Source organism: Mytilus californianus, unplaced genomic scaffold (assembly GCF_021869535.1).
Source record: "Mytilus californianus isolate M0D057914Y unplaced genomic scaffold, xbMytCali1.0.p SCAF_13, whole genome shotgun sequence".
Lineage (NCBI taxonomy): Eukaryota > Metazoa > Mollusca > Bivalvia > Mytilida > Mytilidae > Mytilus > Mytilus californianus.
Genome location: NW_026262615.1, coordinates 2,620,952 through 2,638,084, shown reverse-complemented (window position 1 = coordinate 2,638,084; position 17,133 = coordinate 2,620,952). Strand labels below are relative to the sequence as shown.

Below are 17,133 nucleotides of genomic sequence, written 5' to 3'. Positions count from 1 at the left end.
TAACTATTGTACTTCATATTCTCAATATGAGAAATGTTGATTCAGTTATTTCTTTTAGAAAGAACATCTTGGAGCGTAAAGGTATAATTGTCTCTTTATATACGAGAGCGGAAAGATATAATTGTCTCTTAATATATATACAAAAACTAATAACAAAAATACTGAAATTTAGAAACGAAAAGTCCCTTATCAAAAGGCAAGATCAAAAGCTCAAACACAACAAACGGGTGACTAACAACTGTCATATCCCTGATTTGGACATTTGATTACGAACTTTCCGTTTTGAATTTTCCTTTGGCGTTTATTTTTGTTTTTGTTTTTGATATTTTATTTTTTTTCTTCAATATGATAATATGAATATATCTTTGTGTAATGAAATATTTTAAGTACTAGTTGTTGATGAATAAACAATGACGGAAATGTCAGTTCTCTTTCTAAACGTGTGATTCATTTTACAACATTTTTTTTACTAATTTTTTTTTTAAATTTGTTTACTTGTTACTATAAGTTATATGTTATGTAAACATATTAAACCTGTTTTTCGTATTTTATTACAATCTGTACATTTGTTAGTTGCAAAACATCAAGTACCGGTACTTATCCCGGTCTCGTTACAATAAGTAAATATCATATATGTATGTATATATATATATATATATATTTTGCTTTGCATGCACACGTATAAAAATTGCGGTTTTTATCCAACGCAATCATAGGATAGAACGTTGTTTTCAATTTAGACTTGTTTATATTTTTTCGTTTGGGCTTGTTTTATATTTGCCTTTGGGTTTATATGATCCGTTCATCCTATTTTGACTCTTTCAAAATTCAAGAGTCTATCCTAAATTGAGGTAAATTATATGGCCTTCCAAATACCGTTTCGATTCCTAACATCACTGAAGAGACATTAATTGTCGAAATCCGGATATGGTGTACAACAACCTTTGCACCTTTTGTTTGCGGTAAACCATCTTTTCCGCAAGTTTATTGTTTTCTGTTTAGTATTAAATTTATAATTGAGATCCATTTATTACATCGGTGATCCGTTTATTTGGCAATCGCCAATGGCAGTCAGCAGGGTTTAAGAACATCAGTTGTTCGACCTGCTAGTCAAATGCGTTTTGTTAAAATATACTTTTTCACTCATTTGGTCTTTTGGAAAATGTTGTTTGTGCTGTATTTAGACCCCTCTACCAAGAAATTTGCTTTGCATGCACACGTATAAAAATTGCGGATTTTATCCAACGCAATCATAGGATAGACCAGCAGTGATGGCGATACAAGGCTGAAAATACATTCTGTATATATAATTCGTCTAAACATCAGCCCAACGATGTTAGATCTTTAAATTTGCGAAAGCAAATTTTTTGTTCTTCACTCGCTGGGATTCGAACTCTTGCTACTGAGATATCATGGCACCAAATCGCCTTGCACTATGCCCGACGCGCTAGACCACTCGACTTATATATATATATATATATATATATATATATATATATATAGCTGTTAGTATTTGTAAGCAGTATATTTAAAACGTTTTCTTTTTCTGTGTACTTAACTTGGTTAAAAGCAGCTGAACTAATCTGGTAATGACTTCCTTAAAATCCCAAGATTGTTTTTGCAGAAAACTGAAGTACTTCTCTACTTCTTCTCGGAAGGACGCATCGTCGATTAAGTCATATATTTCATCCTTGGTAGGCAGGAAACCGGAAAGAGGAGGCGTTGCATAGTTATGAATAATTTGTGGTCTTTTAGGATCGATCTTTTGTTTGCCTGGTGTACTTTTGAATGGATCAAAATTTATTTCTCCATCAAGAGGTCCATAGCAGAACCTTACCTTGTCTTCTATGTCAGTCTTCTTATATTTTTTCGCTTTTGGTCATAATCGTTTTGCATTCATTTAGAAGTGTATTTTACTCAACTCACGAAAAGTTGATCCCTCATATTCTTTGTCCTGATCTATCCATTTATCATCATATCGGATGTCCCTGGTGACTGTGACATCTATTGGAAGTTTTAAAGAAGGTGAATACTTTAATTTGTTTTCTAGATGTTTCATTTTCAATGAGACGTATTCAACAAAATTACGCATGGTTTGGTCATATTAATGTTTTAGTATAACAAATATTTCTATTACGCGTGTGCTGAAATGACTGTCTGACCAACACGACTCATCTGGATAAAAGTGTATCATATAAAAAAGTATATTTTTTAGTGTGTATGAGCCAATTTTTGATTCCTTGCATCGTCCACAATGTTCTCGAACCTCCATTGTCGGTGGAAATGTCTTTACAGAGCGTTTTGCTACATTGTAAACCCTTTGTATGTTTTCTTTTTTCAAAAGAGCTTTCTCGAGATGAGCTTTGCTTGGGCGAAATGCATGGTTTTCATATCTTAAAATTGCATAGATCACTTCCTTGTCATTAGCCAATTTGTCTATATAGTATTGTTTTATATTCAAGTTATCTGCGTATGGGGAAAGGGTGGCCTTTTCAAATTGAATCAAAATGGTAACATCGATATCTATTTCAAAGCCGTCTGCGCTACGAACCAAAACGTCAGCATTATCTTCCAACCTTCATTCAAATTTTCAACTAAAGATGCAAGTAGTAAATCGTGTATTCCCAATCTGATATCATCTGTAAATGCATCCGGGTAACCAAAACTGAAATCTTTGGCATATTCACGGATATGCTTATTTTCATCCATGCGGTATGGATAAAATATATCTATCTCTGCTAGCTGTGGTAAAATTATAACAAAATCGAATTCATCTGGTCTGCCAACTTTAGTTTGTTCTCCCATACTGCCAGCAAGATGCAGTTCGCTGTTTCGGAAAACAGAATACGTATCTTGTAGTAACTTTACAGTGTTTTGGAAGAGTGATTGTATATACATTCTCACATCTGCATGTGTCTTTTTTCTATCATGTTATTTTAACTGCAATTCTGTCAAAATCCTGTTGCTACCATGTGCTTGCAGCATCCGTCCTGATTTTGTTTCCAAGTGGGAAATAAGTCCGTTGATATCTTCGTCATCGCAATCGCTACTTATGCTTTCAACACTAAATTCGTGATCTCCAGGTACGATTTGATATGGCCATTTAAGTAAATCACTATATTTAGCGGAAAAGCGTAAATCCATTATTGCTAAAATCTAAATAATTATCTTTATAGTCATGATATGTATAATCAAGCCAAAGAAAAGTTAATTTCAATTAAAGACGATTTCAAATAAAATAATGCAAACACCATACAACATGGCAAGGTGTTGTTTGAATATACACAAAAACTCAATAAATGGTCATTACCAAAATTACAACACACAACCATTAAACCATTAAACAGCATCCAAATGAAAGTTAGTAAAAAAAGAAATAGCACCACCTTGACTTGACACTTGCACTCCATAAGTGTCTTGTATGTGGTTATCGTGTCCAGTTGTTTAACCCCTTTTTAAAACTCCACTTTGTTTCATGTACAACAGGGAATATTGTTAACCTATTGTTACAAATGCATATGAGAAAAGCACAGACGTAAATGTATTTAAATAAAGACTAGTTTTTGGTAAGAATAACAAAAGCTAAAGACGTGCAGTAACCGATTAAAAAATACATAGGGGATGTGGTATGATCGGCAAGGAGACACAAGACGTGAATGTAAGAAAATAGTTCTACATTTTAATTTCTTACTTTGATAGGATTTAATTATTTTATCTAAATCTAAGAAAAAGTAAAATAACAACAAAACTCCGAGGAAAATTCAAAACGGAAAGTCCCCATTCAAATGACAAAATCAAGTGTTAAAACACATCAAACGAATGGATAACAACTGTCATACATATATATATATAGGTGTAATACCACCATTGATTTTCCCCTATTAGTCTTTGTTAAATTTGCACTTTTCAAAAAATTGTGCAGAATTTATCTTTGTTTCAAATAAAGAAATACTTGGCATGAGTAAAGTTTTATCCTGTCCAGTACTATAGAAAAAATTTCACATAACATTTCATTGCATATAAGAAAATAACCATCACTGGAAGTTAACCAATCAAATTTTCCCCCTTTTTTAACCTGTGTACAAGCTTTAGTAACCATGTAACCTCAAGTTTCCAAAATATTCTATAGAAACCCCAAATAAAGAAATAATGGTGCTTTGAAATACCCAAGATATATGTTTATGACTCAGAAATGTTTTACTGCAATGAAATGTAGGATCAATTACCTACAACTGTCAAATTCAAGGGAATATTTTTTTTCGACCTATTTTCGTATGCAACCGGATGTGACGTACTATGATTTGGTGGTATTACACCTAAAGAAGACTTTTTTGTTGAATAAACTGAATGTGACTTTTTTCCTTTGTAATACTGGTTATTTCAAGCATTCCTGTCAAGTTTTGTCATAATCAGTTCAATTGTTTGAGAAAAATCTAGTATAATGTAAGACGACATCTACAGCGATTCGAGCAAAATTTCTTCGAAAAATTCAAACCAAGCCGCATCATGATAGAATATAGTGAGGACCAATAAATGATCAAATATTTATCTCATCTGCCTACAAACAGTTGAATATGATACAAAATATGACTTGAGGATGATAAATACTACTAATGGACCTCTTATTTTTCCTTATAAAGTCTCTTTTGGTTCATTTATACCTCTCATTTCCTCAAAATTTCTACTTTTTAGGCCAATAAATAAAAATTTTGGGGTAACTTTCACTCATTTATGATAGGAATGTTATTATAAATGATTAATTGAAGTATCCAAGCTGCTTGAACTATCCGTATAAAAGTTTACTGTCTCCAAGGAGGTTTCAATAAGTCCTTACGTAAAACTTAAATTTACGCCGCGTTCCAGAGAGGGACATAAAAAACTTCTCTTTTGGTGAATAATTTGTTGTTACTGCTTTAGAAATAATTTCATTTACTTAAAACTATATATTTATTAAAGTATTTCTTAGGAAAAATTTTCTAGTATAGCAGAATATAAGAAATAAGGAGAAAAAGCTCCCCAAGACTCTAAGTATGGCTTGTTCTGTCAACTAATATTCATGGTAAAGTCCTATTTCAAGGAAATTTTCTCATAAAATGTATTTTGGAGACTCAATCCACTCAGAATATTTCATTATTTGTAATATTTCACTTAAATAGCAAGAAATTTTAACACATGAGAGTACTCACAAGGTCAAAGGTGCATGTACAGCTTCCCATATTAGGTGTAATACCACCGTTGATTTTCCCCTATTAGTCTTTGTTAAATTTGCACTTTTCAAAAAATTGTGCAGAATTTATCTTTGTTTCAAATAAAGAAATACTTGGCTTGAGTAAAGTTTTATCCTGTCCAGTACTATAGAAAAAATTTCACATAATATTTCATTGCATATAAGAAAATAACCATCACTGGAAGTTAACCAATCAAATTTTCCCCCTTTTTTAACCTGTGTACAAGCTTTAGTAACCATGTAACCTCAAGTTTCCAAAATATTCTATAGAAACCCCAAATAAAGAAATAATGGTGCTTTGAAATACCCAAGATATATGTTTATGACTCAGAAATGTTTTACTGCAATGAAATGTAGGATCAATTACCTACAACTGTCAAATTCAAGGGAATATTTTTTTTCGACCTATTTTCGTATGCAACCGGATGTGACGTACTATGATTTGGTGGTATTACACCTAAAGAAGACTTTTTTGTTGAATAAACTGAATGTGACTTTTTTCCTTTGTAATACTGGTTATTTCAAGCATTCCTGTCAAGTTTTGTCATAATCAGTTCAATAGTTTGAGAAAAATCTAGTATAATGTAAGACGACATCTACAGCGATTCGAGCAAAATTTCTTCGAAAAATTCAAACCAAGCCGCATCATGATAGAATATAGTGAGGACCAATAAATAATCAAATATTTATCTCATCTGCCTACAAACAGTTGAATATGATACAAAAGATGACTTTAGGATGATAAATACTACTAATGGACCTCTTATTTTTCCTTATAAAGTCTCTTTTGGTTCATTTATACCTCTCATTTCCTCAAAATTTCTACTTTTTAGGCCAATAAATAAAAATTTTGGGGTAACTTTCACTCATTTATGATAGGAATGTTATTATAAATGATTAATTGAAGTATTCAAGCTGCTTGAACTATCCGTATAAAAGTTTACTGTCTCCAAGGAGGTTTCAATAAGTCCTTGCGTAAAACTTAAATTTACGCCGCGTTCCAGAGAGGGACATAAAAAACTTCTCTTTTGGTGAATAATTTGTTGTTACTGCTTTAAAAATAATTTCATTTACTTAAAACTATATATTTATTAAAGTATTTCTGAGGAAAAATTTTCTAGTATAGCAGAATATAAGAAATAAGGAGAAAAAGCTCCCCAAGACTCTAAGTATGGCTTGTTCTGTCAACTAATATTCATGGTAAAGTCCTATTTCAAGGAAATTTTCTCATAAAATGTATTTTGGAGACTCAATCCACTTAGAATATTTCATTATTTGTAATATTTCACTTAAATAGCAAGAAATTTTAACACATGAGAGTACTCACAAGGTCAAAGGTGCATGTACAGCTTCCCATATTAGGTGTAATACCACCATTGATTTTCCCCTATTAGTCTTTGTTAAATTTGCACTTTTCAAAAAATTGTGCAGAATTTATCTTTGTTTCAAATAAAGAAATACTTGGCATGAGTAAAGTTTTATCCTGTCCAGTACTATAGAAAAAATTTCACATAACATTTCATTGCATATAAGAAAATAACCATCACTGGAAGTTAACCAATCAAATTTTCCCCCTTTTTTAACCTGTGTACAAGCTTTAGTAACCATGTAACCTCAAGTTTCCAAAATATTCTATAGAAACCCCAAATAAAGAAATAATGGTGCTTTGAAATACCCAAGATATATGTTTATGACTCAGAAATGTTTTACTGCAATGAAATGTAGGATCAATTACCTACAACTGTCAAATTCAAGGGAATATTTTTTTTTTGACCTATTTTCGTATGCAACCGGATGTGACGTACTATGATTTGGTGGTATTACACCTAAAGAAGACTTTTTTGTTGAATAAACTGAATGTGACTTCTTTCCTTTGTAATACTGGTTATTTCAAGCATTCCTGTCAAGTTTTGTCATAATCAGTTCAATAGTTTGAGAAAAATCTAGTATAATGTAAGACGACATCTACAGCGATTCGAGCAAAATTTCTTCGAAAAATTCAAACCAAGCCGCATCATGATAGAATATAGTGTGGACCAATAAATGATCAAATATTTATCTCATCTGCCTACAAACAGTTGAATATGATACAAAAGATGACTTTAGGATGATAAATACTACTAATGGACCTCTTATTTTTCCTTATAAAGTCTCTTTTGGTCCATTTATACCTCTCATTTCCTCAAAATTTCTACTTTTTAGGCCAATAAATAAAAATTTTGGGGTAACTTTCACTCATTTATGATAGGAATGTTATTATAAATGATTAATTGAAGTATTCAAGCTGCTTGAACTATCCGTATAAAAGTTTACTGTCTCCAAGGAGGTTTCAATAAGTCCTTGCGTAAAACTTAAATTTACGCCGCGTTCCAGAGAGGGACATAAAAAACTTCTCTTTTGGTGAATAATTTGTTGTTACTGCTTTAAAAATAATTTCATTTACTTAAAACTATATATTTATTAAAGTATTTCTTAGGAAAAATTTTCTAGTATAGCAGAATATAAGAAATAAGGAGAAAAAGCTCCCCAAGACTCTAAGTATGGCTTGTTCTGTCAACTAATATTCATGGTAAAGTCCTATTTCAAGGAAATTTTCTCATAAAATGTATTTTGGAGACTCAATCCACTTAGAATATTTCATTATTTGTAATATTTCACTTAAATAGCAAGAAATTTTAACACATGAGAGTACTCACAAGGTCAAAGGTGCATGTACAGCTTCCCATATTAGGTGTAATACCACCATTGATTTTCCCCTATTAGTCTTTGTTAAATTTGCACTTTTCAAAAAATTGTGCAGAATTTATCTTTGTTTCAAATAAAGAAATACTTGGCATGAGTAAAGTTTTATCCTGTCCAGTACTATAGAAAAAATTTCACATAACATTTCATTGCATATAAGAAAATAACCATCACTGGAAGTTAACCAATCAAATTTTCCCCCTTTTTTAACCTGTGTACAAGCTTTAGTAACCATGTAACCTCAAGTTTCCAAAATATTCTATAGAAACCCCAAATAAAGAAATAATGGTGCTTTGAAATACCCAAGATATATGTTTATGACTCAGAAATGTTTTACTGCAATGAAATGTAGGATCAATTACCTACAACTGTCAAATTCAAGGGAATATTTTTTTTCGACCTATTTTCGTATGCAACCGGATGTGACGTACTATGATTTGGTGGTATTACACCTAAAGAAGACTTTTTTGTTGAATAAACTGAATGTGACTTTTTTTCTTTGTAATACTGGTTATTTCAAGCATTCCTGTCAAGTTTTGTCATAATCAGTTCAATAGTTTGAGAAAAATCTAGTATAATGTAAGACGACATCCAGAGCGATTCGAGCAAAATTTCTTCGAAAAATTCAAACCAAGCCGCATCATGATAGAATATAGTGTGGACCAATAAATGATCAAATATTTATCTCATCTGCCTACAAACAGTTGAATATGATACAAAAGATGACTTTAGGATGATAAATACTACTAATGGATCTCTTATTTTTCCTTATAAAGTCTCTTTTGGTCCATTTATACCTCTCATTTCCTCAAAATTTCTACTTTTTAGGCCAATTAATAAAAATTTTGGGGTAACTTTCACTCATTTATGATAGGAATGTTATTATAAATGATTAATTGAAGTATTCAAGCTGCTTGAACTATCCGTATAAAAGTTTACTGTCTCCAAGGAGGTTTCAATAAGTCCTTGCGTAAAACTTAAATTTACGCCGCGTTCCAGAGAGGGACATAAAAAACTTCTCTTTTGGTGAATAATTTGTTGTTACTGCTTTAAAAATAATTTCATTTACTTAAAACTATATATTTATTAAAGTATTTCTTAGGAAAAATTTTCTAGTATAGCAGAATATAAGAAATAAGGAGAAAAAGCTCCCCAAGACTCTAAGTATGGCTTGTTCTGTCAACTAATATTCATGGTAAAGTCCTATTTCAAGGAAATTTTCTCATAAAATGTATTTTGGAGACTCAATCCACTTAGAATATTTCATTATTTGTAATATTTCACTTAAATAGCAAGAAATTTTAACACATGAGAGTACTCACAAGGTCAAAGGTGCATGTACAGCTTCCCATATTAGGTGTAATACCACCATTGATTTTCCCCTATTAGTCTTTGTTAAATTTGCACTTTTCAAAAAATTGTGCAGAATTTATCTTTGTTTCAAATAAAGAAATACTTGGCATGAGTAAAGTTTTATCCTGTCCAGTACTATAGAAAAAATTTCACATAACATTTCATTGCATATAAGAAAATAACCATCACTGGAAGTTAACCAATCAAATTTTCCCCCTTTTGTAACCTGTGTACAAGCTTTAGTAACCATGTAACCTCAAGTTTCCAAAATATTCTATAGAAACCCCAAATAAAGAAATAATGGTGCTTTGAAATACCCAAGATATATGTTTATGACTCAGAAATGTTTTACTGCAATGAAATGTAGGATCAATTACCTACAACTGTCAAATTCAAGGGAATATTTTTTTTCGACCTATTTTCGTATGCAACCGGATGTGACGTACTATGATTTGGTGGTATTACACCTAAAGAAGACTTTTTTGTTGAATAAACTGAATGTGACTTTTTTTCTTTGTAATACTGGTTATTTCAAGCATTCCTGTCAAGTTTTGTCATAATCAGTTCAATAGTTTGAGAAAAATCTAGTATAATGTAAGACGACATCTACAGCGATTCGAGCAAAATTTCTTCGAAAAATTCAAACCAAGCCGCATCATGATAGAATATAGTGTGGACCAATAAATGATCAAATATTTATCTCATCTGCCTACAAACAGTTGAATATGATACAAAAGATGACTTTAGGATGATAAATACTACTAATGGACCTCTTATTTTTCCTTATAAAGTCTCTTTTGGTCCATTTATACCTCTCATTTCCTCAAAATTTCTACTTTTTAGGCCAATAAATAAAAATTTTGGGGTAACTTTCACTCATTTATGATAGGAATGTTATTATAAATGATTAATTGAAGTATTCAAGCTGCTTGAACTATCCGTATAAAAGTTTACTGTCTCCAAGGAGGTTTCAATAAGTCCTTGCGTAAAACTTAAATTTACGCCGCGTTCCAGAGAGGGACATAAAAAACTTCTCTTTTGGTGAATAATTTGTTGTTACTGCTTTAAAAATAATTTCATTTACTTAAAACTATATATTTATTAAAGTATTTCTTAGGAAAAATTTTCTAGTATAGCAGAATATAAGAAATAAGGAGAAAAAGCTCCCCAAGACTCTAAGTATGGCTTGTTCTGTCAACTAATATTCATGGTAAAGTCCTATTTCAAGGAAATTTTCTCATAAAATGTATTTTGGAGACTCAATCCACTCAGAATATTTCATTATTTGTAATATTTCACTTAAATAGCAAGACATTTTAACACATGAGAGTACTCACAAGGTCAAAGGTGCATGTACAGCTTCCCATATTAGGTGTAATACCACCATTGATTTTCCCCTATTAGTCTTTGTTAAATTTGCACTTTTCAAAAAATTGTGCAGAATGTATCTTTGTTTCAAATAAAGAAATACTTGGCATGAGTAAAGTTTTATCCTGTCCAGTACTATAGAAAAAATTTCACATAACATTTCTTTGCATATAAGAAAATAACCATCACTGGAAGTTAACCAATCAAATTTTCCCCCTTTTTAAACCTGTGTACAAGCTTTAGTAACCATGTAACCTCAAGTTTCCAAAATATTCTATAGAAACCCCAAATAAAGAAATAATGGTGCTTTGAAATACCCAAGATATATGTTTATGACTCAGAAATGTTTTACTGCAATGAAATGTAGGATCAATTACCTACAACTGTCAAATTCAAGGGAATATTTTTTTTCGACCTATTTTCGTATGCAACCGGATGTGACGTACTATGATTTGGTGGTATTACACCTATAAGCATGTTGGCATTAATGTTGTAAAATTAAATCAACCATCTATTTATCGGTGGAATTGGGTGGTTTTAGGGCGTATTGTCTATCAAAAAAATGGTCAAGCTCTAAAATTATAACACACTAGATGTTTTTTAGAAATTTAAGAAAAAGATGACAAAAATTTCCAATAACAATAATTTATGTAAGTCTACAAATAGTTGTATTTCACATGCAAAATGTTAACATTTATCAATTGTTTATCGGTTGAATAGATCCGATTGTTCCTTATTTAATACTGTGTAATTTATATTGTTTTTTATATACCAGCATATTTATCCCTCGCTGAATTTATAAAGCAAAAATTTAAACAATGTGTACTCATATTCAGTTAATATCAGGATTTTCAGTACATGTACTTATGTTTAAACTAAAATATAAAAATTAATATTTTATTTTCTTTTCTCGAAAAATTACTGTCACTTCCCTTTCAACAATACATCATGTATATCGTGGATGTCATGTTTATAAGTTGACTAAATCAGAAGGAAAATATAATACTATATCGATTACACCTAGCTTTTAGCGGAGATCAACCTCAAAACGTTGGTGCTAATAGACACTGATTGGAAAGGTAGATTCAAATCCTGCAGCCATAAATTGTACCCTCACCGGAACCGTTTGTTTTATATTCCATCTAAGGGATAGCCTATAAAAATAGCATCCCCCCCACCAAAAAAACTTAACTATCACGTTCACCTTGCAAATTGTTGAAAACTGTGCTAAAATTGCACAATTGTCACCTTTATCTTGATAAACAGCTAAAACACATGAAATAATAATGTGTTAAAAAATTAAAGACTACCCGAATCACGATCTCAATGGAATTGTCTGTTCATAAATTCAAAAATTGTTAACAAAATTATTAGACAAAGTTGACTTTTAATTGTCTGGCACTTTTTGTTTGTCATATTTCTCGTCAACTGTCACTGGTGTAACATGTTGAGCAAGATCCTCTTACAATTCCGAAGCACCTTAGATCACACATGTTTTTGAGGTCTTCGTGTTGCTCAGTATTTTGTTCTCGATGTTGTGTTCTTGTCATGTTTCGTTTTCTCAGTTTTTCTTCGACCTATGCGTTTGAATACCCCCTTTGGTATCTTTTGCCGCTATCTCATACATCAATACATAACAAACTTATTATGAAAATAAAGCGGTATAAATATTAAGAACAAAAAGTATAAATTGACTTAACTGTAACAACAGGAAGACAAATTGACTAATTTTTTTACCTTTCTATAAGCAAATGAATTGTTATTCCGGATGTCAGGTTTGAACATCGACAAGAAGCGTTATTGAGAATCTCGGGAAAAAACATAATACTTTTTTTAATTGAAACCTGTCATTCGCCTTTCTTAAAAAACAAAGTATCGAACGTTGTCTTTCGTGTGACAAAGGGAAACAAAATACCGGTAATCTTTTGTTAACATTTTGTGTTTTATAAAATTGACCGAAAGACGAATTTTAATCTGTGCATAATGAAGGTGTCTTTATTAAAGTTCAAAGCGAAAATCATTACATATTGTGTAAAATAGCCCAATTACCCGTATTGCGTGTTAAAGTTATTTATCAAAATAATTTGACTTTAAAATTGGTCTTTTAAAAAAACCACTTTATCTTTATGACATGTTTAGCCACTGTCCTACATATTCAGAATGTTTGTGTGAGGAAGTTACTAGATCTTATTTTACAACTTACCATAGGAAGAAGACATGACTTCCCCGACTATATGAGGTTAAACATGTTTTTGTGAGATCTCAACCCTCCTCCTATACATCTAGCCAAGGGGCTAATAATAAACACACACAGCAATACGCACAGTAACACTCAGTTTAAAAGAAGTCTGCGTCCGATGTTAGAATAGGTAACAAAAGAAACTAGTAATCAAAATGACAATGATCAATATAAATTAACAAAAGGCAACAAGTAGTTACTGACATGCCAGCTCTAGACCTCAATTAAACTGATTGAAAGATTGAAGCATTGTTATTTTAATTTCAACATTTGCATTATATTGTCAAAACTACATGCAGACGCTACCTATCTCTGTGCCAATGATTTATTTATACATCTCGGGATTAGAACAAATATATCTGAATTACTTGCTAAATCATGATTCTATAAATTAAATATAATTTGTTTGCAAAAATCAAATTAACCGTTCATAAATCTCACTTTTTAAATGCACTGAAAATTTGTTGATTCTTTTGACTGTTTAATGAATTTCTTTTGTTACAAAATTTCAGACAATAAGTATGTTTAATTATTCAAGTATTTAGGAGATGGCAATTTTATGAATTTCGGGAAAACGACAAACAAAACCATATCACACAAAAACATTGGAGCACAAATTTTTAGGTGTTTATAGCACAAATCAACTTAATAATATACTGAACAATGACAACGGAAAGGGGTTAAAGCAGTCAATATCGCAACGATTAAATCGGCAACTGATGTTACCAAGGGGAAATTTTAAATACTTATTCGAGAAAATGACAACGTCATGGTAAAAAACAAATGAGGACGAAACAACAAACTAGTTCATAAAAGACTGCAAGGAAAATTAAAGGTGTCTATTGGGCCAATAGTTCAATAACCATAAGGAAAATCACAAAAACAAATCGTGAAACCTTCATCATTCGACTTAAATATTTACTTATTTGGTGGTTAACAATTCCGGAACTTTGAATGAAACAAAAACACAATATGAGAGATATTTAGCAATTAGCACCTTTAATCCCTAAAGGAAAAAACCAAGACACTGACTATTACCATGATTACGGAATACATCATTTCAGGGATAAATAGATAAAAATATCAAAAACGTAAAAAATTAAAACGTTAGTAGTTAATCAATGTACAAATCGATTGACAATGTTCTGATGGTCAGATTTAAAATTATGAACACTATAACAATTTTTCATGGATGTAATAATACGTTATCTTATATCTTAAAATTGTAATTAAAAATCTGAATGTCTTTGATTCACATTAACATAAAAAAAATAGAATACCAAAAGTGAGTTTCGACATAAGTATCTCGAGCAAACTTTTCCAGACATGCCAAGAAATCACCAAACTAACAATGAAATATATACAATATCTTGGGCAAACAACTGCAAATATAACATGTATAATCTGACAAAACATTACACATTTAGGGTATACAACACATACCCATTTCAACTAATCCGAAATACAGGAAAAAATCCCGATTGTTGCCAAAGTAAATTTGATCTATGATAGTATCTTAAATGTCGCACACTATCAAAATAATACATTTGAATTTCATAATGTTAAAGTGAAGAATCATCATAAAGTTGCATAGTTGGAAAGATGTATCTTTGTACGGTCACCAATGGTTGTTGATTTCTGTGTCAATTTGTTCTCTTGTGGAGAGTTGTCTCATTGGCAATCATACCACATCTTTTTAAAAAATGAAAACAACACGTATAAATTTAATGCGTCCGAAGCGCATTCTATATTCATATGTTAAGGATATATCTTTCTGATGTTTCAGTCTCGTTGAAATCTTATTTCCTATACATGTCATACAAGTGTGATACAAGTGGAAAATATCAATGAATTTTAAAAATATAATAATCAAACTAAATTTTGTGAAAAAATTGAGTACTTACAATAAGTAGTTTTTGAGTAATGAAATTAAAATTTTATGATTGGGTGAGAGGTACAAAGAAATGATTGTACCAAAAATATAAACTTCCCATATTTTTTCTTTTTAAAATTCTATGTATTTTTTCAATCATTTATAACAAAGAAGTTGAAATAATATGCTTTTTCTTGTAAAAAAAAAGAGAAAAATCACGAAAAAGCAACAAAATTTTATAAAATTTTCTAATATTAACTCTAACCTATAGTTTTTTTTTTTTTAAATTAAATTTATTCAGATAGGTCCACTTCATCTTTAGTGAAAGTATGAAAAAAGTGTTTATTTTCATGATAATAGCCCAAAAATGGGTAAAAAGTTATGAAAACTGTGAAAATCATTAAAAATGGGGTACTTTCAAATGATCGTAGCAAAAAAAAAAGAAGTATACCACCATATGTATTTTTCTTCATCAATTACTTTCTTACATTCATATACACCCAAAAATCGGGTTGAGAAAAAAGGTTTAACTTTAAGCTCTTCAGAGGTGTACATCCTTAATCCCCAAATGTACCTCTCCAAATTTTTATATGCGATTTTAAACTTTAAAAATCTATATGTAGAATAAATTACTAATAGTTCCGCTTTATTAAAGGTAAATTATTTAAGTAACCCATTTAAAAACATACGAAAACTATATCATCCAACCCTTTATTTAAATGTAAATGATATATATACAATGAGAGATTTGTTTGTTGATATATCCTTAACTTTATTGTAGCTTTAACCGTTGTAATAATCAACACATATGACTCTACTTGGTATCAATTAAATTTAAGCGTGTTTGAATTTTACATGTTATCCTACTCTTTTTAAAATGATTTTTAACAAATAGGTTTTTTTCATTTTGCAATTTTTTTGCTGAATGTCGATAGGCAAACAATTTTAACAATGATCCGTTAAACATAAGTCAGAGAATACAGTTAAAACAATCTTTAAAACCTATTATATTGATTAGTTTCCATTTAACGAATCTTTTGTGATTTAATTTTGATTTGCAACAATATATATGTATTTGCCTATAACTGAAAATTACAAGCTAAATTAGGTGAACCATGCTATCACAAACGGAGGATTGCACTTATTCTCATTTTCTTAATGGAGCCCTTATTGTGTGTATCATACTCTCATTATTTTTATTATAATTTAAGTCCTACTTAAAGATGAGATGTGCCAAACAAAATATCATTGTCCTCCCATTTGCATTACCTAATCTGAAACCTTACTATAATAACTTTTAAAAAGACACAACGACCAAGGTGCGGAGCCAAATAACCGCAATGACATAAAGTGTGCTAATGCTAATACAACGGCATAAGAGATATCATTTATATCATCATCTTTTCCTCTTATCTTATTTGACTTATCACCGGGTCTGTACTTACATGAGCAACACGACGGGTGTAAAATCTGCTTACCCTTCCAGGGCACCGAAGATCATCCCCGGTTATTTTGGTGGGGTTCATGAGGCTCAGTCTTTTCTATGATGTGTTTTGTATACTGCTATTTGACTTTTGATCGTTTTTTTTCGTTTTTTGCCATGGCATTGTCAGTTTGTGTTCGACTTATACAATATAATATTCCTTCGGTATCTTTCGCCTCTTTTTTATTAGATTATTAAATTGATGAATAACCAAATCTTTTCCCGTCTTGGCTGTAAAACGTAATTGTCTTTTGAAACTTCCTTTGGAGCATTTACAGAAAAATAAATTGGCATTTGAGGGATGCTTAGGTTTGGCAGGTTTACGCAATGAGAATCAGGATATCATTAGGTTTCAAATATATATTGATCAAAAAGTCAAGAAAACAGGTGAGATAAAAGTAATTTACCCTTAACGTTCAACATACAAGGTGTTTACCTATATGCAGAGGGCTCAGGAAAAAAAGATCGTTTTGTATTTGTATTTGTGTTTTTAATTTTGCCTTTTTACGATCGCAATAATACTACGGTTACGATTCCGTTTTTTATACTTAACAGGTCAATTGTTTTCAAAATTTACTATGTTTATTTGTACACGAACTGAGAGTCAAAGACATGTTTTGTATATTTATTTTACGGGCATGTATAATCTTTAAAAAATCTTTGATAAAATACCTATCGTCAAATAAATAAACAAATTCCAGTTCAGTACAAAAAAATACCCTGAATAGTTTGTAGGCACTGCATGTTTTATTCATTCCAGTAACTAAATATTAAAGACCAAAGATTTCTTCTACAAACCATTCTTATTAGACCTTTTTTAATACAAAATTGATGGCTAAGAACACATG

The 17,133-nt window shown here is 30.8% G+C and overlaps 1 protein-coding gene across 1 annotated transcript in view; it reads right to left on the bottom strand.

The window, feature by feature from the left end:
• LOC127723013 (uncharacterized) overlaps nucleotides 1-12,472 on the bottom strand; it is a 29,210-nt gene extending 16,738 nt beyond the window's left edge. The window contains exon 1 of the mRNA XM_052229416.1: nucleotides 12,428-12,472. The gene's annotated coding sequence lies outside the window, so the exon portion shown is untranslated. The remainder of the gene's footprint in view (nucleotides 1-12,427) is intronic.
• Nucleotides 12,473-17,133: the final 4,661 nt, after the last annotated feature.